At 41.2% G+C, this 11,698-nt stretch overlaps 1 long non-coding RNA gene across 1 annotated transcript; it reads left to right on the forward strand.

Moving 5' to 3' along the window:
* Nucleotides 1–3,269: 3,269 nt before the first annotated feature.
* Nucleotides 3,270–6,248, forward strand: LOC308409178. The gene is made up of 4 exons (XR_013973961.1): nucleotides 3,270–3,533; nucleotides 4,312–4,464; nucleotides 4,831–4,921; nucleotides 5,508–6,248. It is a non-coding gene; the product is annotated as an uncharacterized lncRNA (long non-coding RNA).
* The last annotated feature ends 5,450 nt before the right edge of the window (nucleotides 6,249–11,698 follow it).

An 11,698-nucleotide genomic window follows, 5' to 3' on the forward strand; every position in this document is an offset into this window, starting at 1 on the left:
GCTCAGACAGGGATTGTGACAGTTTGCTCACTATCCAACTCAAATCTGGTCTTGTACATGTCATTAAGTAAATCAAACTGCCCACTAATTCTCTATATTTTCCTGAATCAACTGATTCACCATGTGCACCAAAATCATTTTTGAGTTCACAAGGAGTAGAACGTGGCTTACAGTCAGACATTTTGAACTTTTCCAGGATTTTTGTGATGTACCGTGTCTGATTTAGTCTTATCTCATGGTTCTCTTGTATACAGTCAATACCCAAGAAATGTTTGAGCTCACCAAGATCCTTCATTTTAAATTTCTCATCCAACATTTGTTTCACGTTTCTGATAGCGTCCTCACCGTTGGCAGCTATGATTACATCATCAACCCAGATGATAAGAATCACTGTCTCACTCGCTGTCTGTCTGGAATATACACAATGGTCTACAGGATTTTGTTTGTAACCTTTTTCACATAAATGGTCATGTAACATCTTATTCCAGTTCCTGCCAGATTGTTTCAAACCATATAGTGATTTGTTTAGTTTACAGACCAGTTTTTCACCTGTGTCTGACTTTACTTCAAAACCTTCTGGTTGCTGCATATACACCTCACAATCGATTGGGGCGTGCAAATAAGCAGTCTTCACGTCCATTTGATGGAGTTTAAAGTTGTGCTGTACTGCTAATTGCATCAGCGTACGCACTGACGTCATATCTGCAGTCGGCGAAAAGGTTTCTTTGTAATCAATGCCTTGAACTTGGCTATAGCCTTTAGCAACATATCTTGCTTTAAATGTTTTAGTCTGATTTGGGTTCTCTTTTATCACATACACCCATCTCCCCCCCACTGCATTTTTACCTTCTGGCAGCGTGGTTAAAGTAAACGTATTATTGTCTTTCAAGGATCTTATTTCATCTTCCATAGCATCTGACCAACACTTAGAGTTCGATGACTGCATAGCTTCTTCAAAAGTCTTTGGTATGTCGTACATCACCCTGTAACAGTAATCTACAGTCAGTGATGTTTGGTCGTCTTCTGCAGTTTGGACATAGTCTTTCAGGTAATCTGGCCTTCTCCTGTTTCGTTTGGGATATCGTTCAGACTCTGTTCTATCACTCTGTTTGTCTGAGTTTTGTGCATCATTTATGCCATTGTCCTGAATGTCACTTTCAGGTTCCAGGATCATACTTTCATCTGATCTCTGGTCATTCCCTGTTTTGTCCTTTCTAGCGGGGTACTTCAAGATGTCCCCTGGAGTCAAATCATCATCTCCATTGTCATCAACCTGAGTGGTCTGGGTTTGGTGCTCAACTACACTTTTAGTGAGGAACTTGACCAACCTATGTCTAAGAACTCGTCCTGTTTTAGGGTAGTAGATTAGATACGACGGACTGTTTTTATCGTAACCCACAAAAACTCCTTCGTCACATCTTGCGTCTAACTTTTTTTTGTTGTGCCCGTAACCATAGCAAACTGATCCAAAAATCCCCATCCTCGACATGTCTGGCTTCTTTCCTGTCAGCATGTAATAAGGGGTTTGCTTTGTGCGTCTGTTGTAACACCTATTACGAATTACTGCGGCAGTCATAACAGCATAAGTCCATAATCTTTTTGGCAGGTTACTTTCGATCAACATACACCGTGCCATTTCAAAAAGTGTTCGCCATTGTCTCTCGGCAGTCCCATTCTGATGAGGTGAATACGGCGCTGATGTCTCATGCCTTATCGTGTTTTTATTTAACAATGTCTGAAACTCTTTAGATGTAAATTCAGTTCCATTGTCTGATCTGATTCTCTTTACTTGCCCATAGGGGGCGACGTCTGCCAAAAACTTTTCAGTTGCTTTTACGGTGTCACTTTTAGCCTTTAGAAAGTACACAAACATTGTGCCTGAGTAATCATCAGTAAATGCTAACGTGTACCTGAACCCGTCTTTAGCTTCTGGTTCTATCGAGAAGATATCTTGCGGGTAAGAGGGAATGTAAAGTGCTCCCTCCAGTGTCGCCTTCACCTTTCGTCCCTCGCTGTCTTGTAGATAGACCTCCACATCTCCCCTCTTCAGTGCGACCCCACTCGTCCTCGTTCCGTCAGCTAATTCCATGAAGTGTCTTCCAGGTGTGAATGTCTCATCAAAACTCTTAAATCTCTGAATGTCCGTAATAATGTGAGAAGTGGCCCCTGTATCAACCATTAGGCCTCTCTGTTTCAGCCCTTGATTTCCACAGTCTTTGGCTTTGAACGCGAAACTATGATCTTCTGCATCAGTTACGTGTTTAGCAGTAATCTTCTTTCGTCGGCGACAGTCGCTGTCCTTATGCGTTGAGCTTTTACAGTAACCGCACCACTGCTTCACTTTTTGTTCTTTCCTTTCGGTCTTTGTGTAACACTCACGTGCTATATGACCCTCTTTTCCACAGCTGTAACATATTATTTCTGCATTGTCTCTCTCTTTCTTCCAGTTATTTGCCTTCATCACATTGTCTTCAGAACATGTGGCCTTTTCGGTGCTCTCGTAGCTTCTTAATTTAGCTTTGAATTCACTAAATGTCATTGCTTTGTCACTGTGGGTTACATGTATGGCAAACGGCTTGAAAGATTCAGGCAACCCTTTTAGCACCATTGCAATAAGCAGTCCATCACTTAATGTCTCTTCTGCATTCCTCAGAGCTGTAATGGCAGTCTCAGCCCTTATCATATAGTCTGTGACGCTCTCACTGGGAGTTTTCTGTAGCGACGTTAGCTCCGTGTACAGGCTAATCACACGTGGTGTCCCCTTACCGGCGTAGTGCTCTCTCAGAATCTCCAACGCTTTTCGTCCGTCATCCTTGGCATCTCTCATCACGAGTGAAAGACTTCTATCATCCAATACTTGGATTAGCTCTGCATAAGCTACTTCATTCTTTTCATCCAAGTCCTTGTCTTCTTCCTCCGACTCGCCGGGCTCGTTCAGAATGGCAGCCTTTAGCCCAAGTAGCCGCAGGTATCCCAGGAACTTTGTTTCCCACAGTTCATAGTTTCTCTCGTCTCCGTCGAAGCATAGACGGTTCCACCGGCTTCCCACATCCCTTCTGGGCCCATAACCTGTTGGAGGTTCCATTTTTTAGGGCAGAAATACCGGGGTTACTCGCATATCTCACGGAGGAATAAACCATACACACGTTGTTTAGAGTTTTACATCAGAGGGACACACCTTCCTCTGCGCCATCATTTATTGCACACACACTTCCGTATTTATACCTTTCAGGTTAAGAGCACATACATATATGATAGGGCATATTTGGTTTTCTGTGTGAATAGATTTGTCAACTGACTCTTCAGTTACATTGTGTATTTACTGCACCGTGGTGTTAGTGAGATTTTGGACATTGAACAGCTTTAGCTAATATCATCAGCGGCATTATGCTAGCTTACATCCCTACCCCTCCTGCCCTCACCTGCTGTCCTTTTGTTTTTGTTTTTGTTTTTTTTGCTGCACATTGAGAGATGACCTCTATTCTGCATTTCACCAGGAGTCAGCTGATGGATTGTGGGTTCAAGGTGTTATGGTAAGAAAGTATATTCTATTTTCGTTTCTGTAACTTAATTATAATAGGTTTTTTATAATTATTAGGTGCATGCATACTCACCCTATTAATACAACTGAGAGATCCAAAATAGAATAGAATAGAATTCAACTTTATTGTCATTGCACATGCACAGGTACAGGGCAACGAAATGCAGTTTGCATCCATCCAGAAGTGCTTTAGTGATATAGATATATTACAATATATATTAGCAATAATATAGATATGTGAGTATATTACAGAAATGGGTCTATTATGGTATGTTATAATGTACACGGTATGAAGTATGTTGTGAATATTCTATAACTATAAGTATGTACAGGCTGTAGTGAGTACAAGCTATGTACAGGATATGAACAGGATATAAATATGAAAAACTATACAGAATATGAAATAAATAACTTTACAGAATCTGGGATATACAGCTATACAGAAATGGGAACTATGCAAGTTGTAAACAGTTGTAGGATTAAAGATTATCGAATGTACAGAATGATTATTTACACAAAATCTGCCATAGGTTTAACTTATACCTGTATGTATTGCCAGAAAGGTGATTACTGGACTCTCATTAATGCACACTTGAACTGAAATGAGGTTGTAACTTGTGGGTTGTTGGGTTGCAAATCAGAAACAAACATCTTTGGATTTTTTTTTAATCCCATAAGATCTGGAAACACAGTTTTTATTCAACAAAACATTACTGATTAACCAAGCACAGTGCCTGCTGTTATTTCAAAATAATTTTATGTCATTTCAGATAAAATGCAGCATTCCAGTGCATCCCAACCATGCCTTTACAGTCAAGGTTTCTGACGGAGCTGAGTTTTTCTCTGACAGTCTGCTGAAAGTGTTTGCAAAGTGATCGGGGGAACAGGGCACAAAGCTAAAGGATGTAGCTGCCATAATGACAGTAAGAACTTTAAAATTCTTTAACTACAAAGTGTATATGTATTGCATTAGGTCAGTAAAAGATTTTTATGCTACATCCATTGAAACAGTCAACTATTACCTGTGAGTAATGATTCCACTAAAAGGATGCCATAATTTTCGTCATGCATTTACTGGCCCACTGAGAAAAAATTATCTTTTTTTAAAAATAAATGTTCTGGAAACTATATATCCATAAAGTTGATGTCAAACAGGAACTTTTGATATTGCTTTGTAGATGCTGGTGTTGCATGTTGACTGGTTTAAAAAGTCAAGAGTTTTTGTCTGGGATCATTTTCTTCTGTGCTACTGAAAAGTTCACAAATCTCTGTTTTCTTTGTTATAATAGTCAAGGATGACATTAATGCTCGGAGTCCCTCATCAAAGTGCTCCGCATCTGTGTGAAAGACAATTGCAACATCTTGGTGCAGGAGTTCATGGTGAGTGTTTTATGAGTAGATTGTGGCTTTGCAACATTTAAAAATGCATTTAGTTATCCACTTGATCCTCATTGGACTGGTTAGGACCAGTAGTCCTCTTTAATAATTTGAAGTTCACATGAGGCCTGGTAGTGAACTCGGCCGCCGGCCCTTGAGGCCCCATCCCCACCCCTGTATTAGGGGTCACATCAGTGTGAAAAAACTTTAAATTTGTCATTCTAATGAACAAAGGAAAATCCCACCAATATTTATATTAGCTTTTGTTTGAAAAAATGACCAACAGCTAACCAAATTGTGGGGCTGAAAGTCTAAATTCTAACATCTTCTGAGTGACATAACCTGGATTTCTGATGGGCCGGTGTCTTTCTAACAAAAACTAATGTAAAGCATTTGAAATTATTATGTTTTTCACCCTCTCTTAGAAACTCTGTTAGACCATGAATGGCAGCATGGCAGGCCACTCTTTGGCTATAGCTATTTACTATGTTGCTTGCATTGGTTTAAATTACTCTAACATTAGAACTGGTAGATTCAAAAGAGATGAGTTTAAAAAGGAATCTTAAAGAAATGTTTTGTGTTTAACCAGGACTTGACTGAGGCCACTGCACAGATTGAGAAAACCACAATGAACATCTGTCTCCAGAGATGCGCCAGGCAATGACTTTTCTGATGTTGTTCTTCAAGATCTGGATAACGTGACCTTTGCAGTAGCCATGCTGTTTGGACCTTTTTTATTCCTTCAACATGAGTTACCCATCACAACTCTGCTACACTTTTGAGGTGATTCAATGGGTGGTAATGGAGTTGGATGCAACTCAGCTCTCAAGAAAAGCTCACAACTAAGACAAAACTGCTCCTGCAACGAAGCTCACTGTTATGCATGTGAGGTGACCAGCTCTAGGTGAGAGGACATTTAAATCTCACACTTGTTCTGCTGCATTTTTGAAGCTCAATTCCAGGAACGGATCGCAGGGTTCATTTTTATATACTCTGCAACTGCCATGAGGACGAGCCGTTTTTTGTTGTTGTTTGTTTTTCCTTTTGCTCTGTACAAGTTCTGTTTGTCTGTTTGGCAGCATTTTTAAATTTCTCTTTGTATTTTTTCTTTCTTTTACTAGTGAAGAGATGTAGCGTGAACAGTTATACAGTCTAAATATCCCATATGGGTCGTGTGAAATGGTATTTTCAGTTTCATTCAGTTGAAGTAAAGAACGTTGAATATTTCTAAGTGTGCTGTTTTGAACCAAGATGTCACAGTATGATCAGTGCTGTAATTTTTGACAGTCACTGTATCAATGTTATTTTTGCGTCTCTTGAATAAAGGTTTTTTTTTTTTTTTTTTAATATTTTTATTGAGAGACAAGTGTACAGTAGTTTACAATGACAACACAATCTGTTCCCCTCACATATTTTTTAGTTTTTCTTACATGAACAGACACAATAACACACACACAGGCACACCTACACACACGCTTAAGTAAACAAACAAAACAAAACCTAATAAGAAACCCAAAACAAACACAAACCCCAAAAGGGGGGAAAGAGGAAAAAAAAAAAAAGGGGGGGGGAAGAGACATGATATTAATCAGCTGGTAGAGCGTTTAATGACTTGCAATAGTCCACGAAGGGGCCCCAGATAGAATAAAATTCTCTGTATTTGCCCTTCGCCACAAGGCCTATCTTTTGCAATTTAAGAGATGACATCACATCTCTAAACCAAAAAGAAACTGAAGGTGGCTTTGAAGATTTCCAAAGGAGTAAGATGCAACGTCTAGCCAAAAGTGATGTAAAGGCTAATATTTTGAAGTGTGTAGGGTCGGTTAGACCAGTGTTGACTGGAAGCCCAAAAACAGCTAGAAAAGGGTCCATGCAGATTTGGGTCCCAAGAGCTTTGGAAAGAATAACTGAATACTGACTCCAGAAGCCATGGAGTCTTGGGCACAGAAAGAACATATGGCCTAGGTCACATGGGGTGGCATGACATCTCTCACACTGATCCATCACTTGTGGGTAAATCTCAGACAGACGAGACTTTGAATAGTAAACCCTGTACAACACCTTGAACTGGATGAGTTGTAACCTGGCACAGGACGTACTATAACGGACATTGGATACTGCTTTCTCCCATTGCTGATCCGAAAAAATTATTCCTAACTCCTGCTCCCAAGCCCCCCTAATTTTAGCAACGGAATGGACATTTAAATCCATAAGTTGTTTATATATTAAAGATATAATTGACTTCTTATTGGGTTTAAGGGATAAGAATTCCTCCCATGGTTGGACATTTGGGAGAAGAGGGTAGGAGGGGAAGAGAGCAGAAGTGCAATGCCGTGCCTGAAAATAACGGAATAGATTGGTAGCCGGAAGATTTGTTTCTGAACACAGGTCTAAAAAAGTTAAGAAAGTGCCATCTTTATAGAGATCCTTAAATGTATTAATACCATGACGCTTCCACTGTACATAGGTACCATCAATGAGGCCAGGAGTAAACAGATGGTTCTGCGTGATGGGCATGTGTACTGACGCAGAGATGTACTTAAAATGACTCCTGAATTGTGACCAGACCCTTAGACTAGACTGTACCACGGGATTTTGGGTGAAATGAGAAGGCTTAAGTGGTAGTGGAGAGAATAATAAAGCTTCTAAGGATGAGGAAGTGCACGACAGGCGTTCCAGTTTGCACCACAGCAGGTCTTGAGATTCAAGCCAATGGGTCAATTTGTGAACATGAGAGGACCAATAGTAAAATAAAAAGTTAGGCAAGGCAAGACCACCATCAAATGTCAGTCTCTGTAATAATGATTTCCTCACCCTGGGGTGTTTCCCTCCCCACAAAAACGATGTAACTAGCTAGTCTAACTTTTTGAAAAAAGCTTTAGGTAAAAATATAGGAATACTCTGAAACAGAAATAACAATCGAGGCAAAATGTTCATCTTTACAGCATTGATCCGACCAATTAGGGACAAAGGTAGCGATTTCCATCTCTGAAAATCTGATTGAATTTGAGTCATTAAAGGGGAGAAATTGGAAGAGTATAGAGAAGACAAAGTACGAGTCATGTTAACTCCCAAATATTTAAAGCCAGCAGGGCTAAGTCTAAAAGGAATGTCAGATTGTTTAAGTGTAAGACTTAAAGAATTTATGGGGAAACATTCACTTTTAAGAAGATTTATTTTGTAACCTGACAGAGAGCCGAACTTGTTTAGTAGAGACACAATCGATGGTATGCTAGATAAGGGATCAGAAACATATAGAAGCAGGTCATCTGCATATAAAGACAATTTTACGTCAAGGCCTGACCGGGAAATACCACGAAAATGAGGAAGGGCCTTCAAAGCTACAGATAGGGGTTCAATTACAATAGCAAAAAGTAGGGGGGACAGGGGGCAACCCTGTCTCGTCCCGCGTGACAATGAGAAGTAGCCAGAGGAAACACCATTTGCATAGACACTGGCTTGGGGTGCCCTGTACAACAGTCGAATCCATGAAATGAATCTGTCCTTGAAACCAAATCTTTGCAAGACCGCAAAGAGAAAGCTCCACTCTACACGATCGAAAGCTTTCTCAGCATCAAGTGAGATAACTACTTCTGGATTAGTGGTTGAGTGTTGGGAAAGAATGACATTCAAAAGCGTGCGGACATTAAAGAACAGCTGGCGGCCTTTAATAAAGCCATTCTGTTCATCTGAAATAATAGTAGGAAGAACCTTTTCAAGGCGAATTGCTAAAATTTTAGCCAAGACTTTAACATCAACATTCAGCAGTGAAATAGGCCTATACGAGGTGCAAGACGTAGGATCCTTACCCTTCTTTAAGAGAACAGTAATTAGTGCTTGAGACAATGTAGGGGGCAATAGACCACGTTCAAAAGATTCATTATACACTGAAAGAAGTAGTGGGGCTAACTTGTCTATAAAAGTTTTTAAAAATTCAACTGAAAACCCGTCAGGTCCTGGTGCCTTACCATTGTGCATGGTCTTGATTGCATGCACAATTTCATCCAGCCTAAGAGGGGCATCTAATTGTTCAGCTATAACAGGATCGACAGTGGGCATTGTAAGACCGTTAAAAAAAGAATCCATCTCTGAGGCGTCAGCAGCAGATTCAGATTCATATAGGGAGGAATAGTACGTCTTAAACACCTCGTTTACTTCCTTTGAATCAGAGACCGAGTTGCCTGCCGCATCTTTAATCTGGGAAATTAATCGAGACGAGGCCTGACGTTTTAACTGATGGGCCAAAAGCCTTCTGGGCTTATCACCATATTCATAATAAGTCGCACGCGCACGAAGTAAAAGACGTTCAGCATCTGCCGTAGAAAGTAAATCAAATTCAGTCTGCAAGTCAAGTCGTCTTTTATGCAAATCGGGAGTGGGACTGTTAACAACCTGTCTATCTATGTCACAAATTTGTGTAGTCAAAGTTTGAAGTTTGGCTTTGTGGCTTTTAGTGGAATGGGCAGAGAAAGAAATTATTTGCCCACGCACATATGCCTTAAGAGATTCCCAAAGCAATGACCTCGTAACAGTATTGCTGTCGTTAAACACCATAAATTCATCAATTGCGGATTTGATAAAGGTAACAAACCCCTCATCCGAAAGCAACAAAGAGTTAAATCTCCAGGGTGAGGAAAAAGAGCTTGATGTCAACGCTAAGTGGTGCGTGATCGGAAATGACAATAGGATGATATGTAGATGACAGTACTTTTGGAATAAGGGAACCGTCCACAAAAAAATAATCAATCCGCGAAAAGGACTGATGTACCTGAGAAAAGAAAGAGTACGCTCTGGCAGTAGGGTTAGAAAACCTCCAGGGATCTACAAAACCATTCTGAGACATAAACTCAGAAATAGACTTGGACATAGAGGATTGGGTCAGGGTCCGAGGATTCGAACGATCTAAGGCAGGATCAATAACACAGTTTAGGTCACCACCCAATATCAAAAGATGAGTATCAAGGGAAGGGAGACTACTCAAAAGTGCATCTGTAAAACCTGGATTATCAAAATTTGGCGCATACACATTGACTAAGAGGACGGGTACATTGTACATGGTGCCTACAACAACCAAATACCTCCCGTTTTTGTCAGCTTTAATCTCAGAGGCTGTAAACTGTACCCTTCTGTTTATTAAGATCGCCACCCCCCTGGCTTTTGAATTAAACATTGAATGGAAAGTATGACCCACCCATGGGCACCTGAGCCTAAGATGATCCCGATCTCGCAAATGGGTCTCTTGCAAAAACATTACATCACTCTTTAAACGTTTAAGATGCGTAAATATTTTAGATCGTTTAATTGGGCTATTCATACCTTTGACATTCCAAGTTAAAAATCTAATACCACTATTGCCTAAGGACTGACCTGAAGTGCTGATCATTGCAGAAAGACAAAAGAGAAAATACTTATTTCTTCACCCCCAAAGAAAGAACAAGTGGGAAAAACACACTCACACAAACACACAACGCAAACCCACAACAACAAAAGTACAGCTTCAGAATAAAAATAATAATAACACGTCAAACACACCCACCCGCCTCCCCCCTGCACAGCAAAAGCCCCCATCCCCAAACGACGGAGACGGCAGTGCACGCTCCCACCCGGAGCAATCTGAACAAAAACGCTCCCGACTACGAAACGAACCGTGTCAAACCAAAGCTCCAACAGAGTCTTTTCTCAATAGATTAAAAGGCACAAATAAAATAAAAATAACCCAATTATATTTTACTATTAGACAGGTAAAACAAAACAAGTGTTTGGCAGAGTAACAAACTTAGCTTACCACAATGATGTTTGGATTAGGATCATACGCTATTTCAAACAGACAAACATTGTCCTGCTATATCTTTTATCTTGTGGTTATTGTCTTAATATATTCCTTGGCCTCATCTGGCGAGACGAAGTCGCGCTGCATTCCTTGATAAGTGATCCGTAGTCTTGCCGGATAGAGGATCCCAAATCGGACTCCCTGGATGCCGCGAAGCTGGCGACGGACCTCATTGAAAGCCGCACGGGCCCGCGCTGTCTTAGCGGTGTGGTCGGGGAACACAGAAATGGTCATATTATTTATCTGCACTCTCTGCAGCTCCCTGGCCTTCTGGAGAATCCTAGCACAGTCCGCGTAATAGTGCAGCCTCACAACCACAGCACGGGGACGTTCACCGGTGTTAGGTTTGGGGGCCAAAGTTCGGTGGGCTCTGTCTACAAGCGGCTCCTTCCCAAGCTGAAATGCCTCCATCAACAGCACGGACACATCTGTAGCGGACAGGACGTTCTCCTCTGGCACACCAACAATGCGTATATTATTGCGGCGAGACCTGGACTCCAAATCCTCGCATTTATTCTCCAATTTGGCCAACTCCTTTGACATCGCATCAACTTTGGCTTGGAGGTGGACAATATCATCTGTACATGTGGAGAGAGACTGCTCCATCCCCGTAACCGTGCTCCTGAGGCCAGCGAATTCCTGCCGCATGGTAGTTATATCTGAGGAAAGGTCCGTTTTTAGTTGCTGTATGTCGGACCTGATAGACGTGAGATTCTCCGCAAACGCTGCCGTCAGTTCCTTTTTAAACAGTGATGAAATTTCTTCACGAAGTTCAGAGAGGAGTTCAGCCTTCGTGAATTTTTCCGTATCGACGAGCGGCGTGTCGGGTGACCCAGGCCGTGGCGAAGTTTTACCACGAGGCGGGGATGCAGTGTTAGCAGCAGGCCGCAAGTTCGGCTGAGAGGTGCTTGCGCTCTTATTAACCTTACGCGACATTGTAAACACAAAAG

This window comes from Rhamphochromis sp. 'chilingali' (assembly GCF_963969265.1).
Source record: "Rhamphochromis sp. 'chilingali' genome assembly, chromosome: 13".
Lineage (NCBI taxonomy): Eukaryota > Metazoa > Chordata > Actinopteri > Cichliformes > Cichlidae > Rhamphochromis > Rhamphochromis sp. 'chilingali'.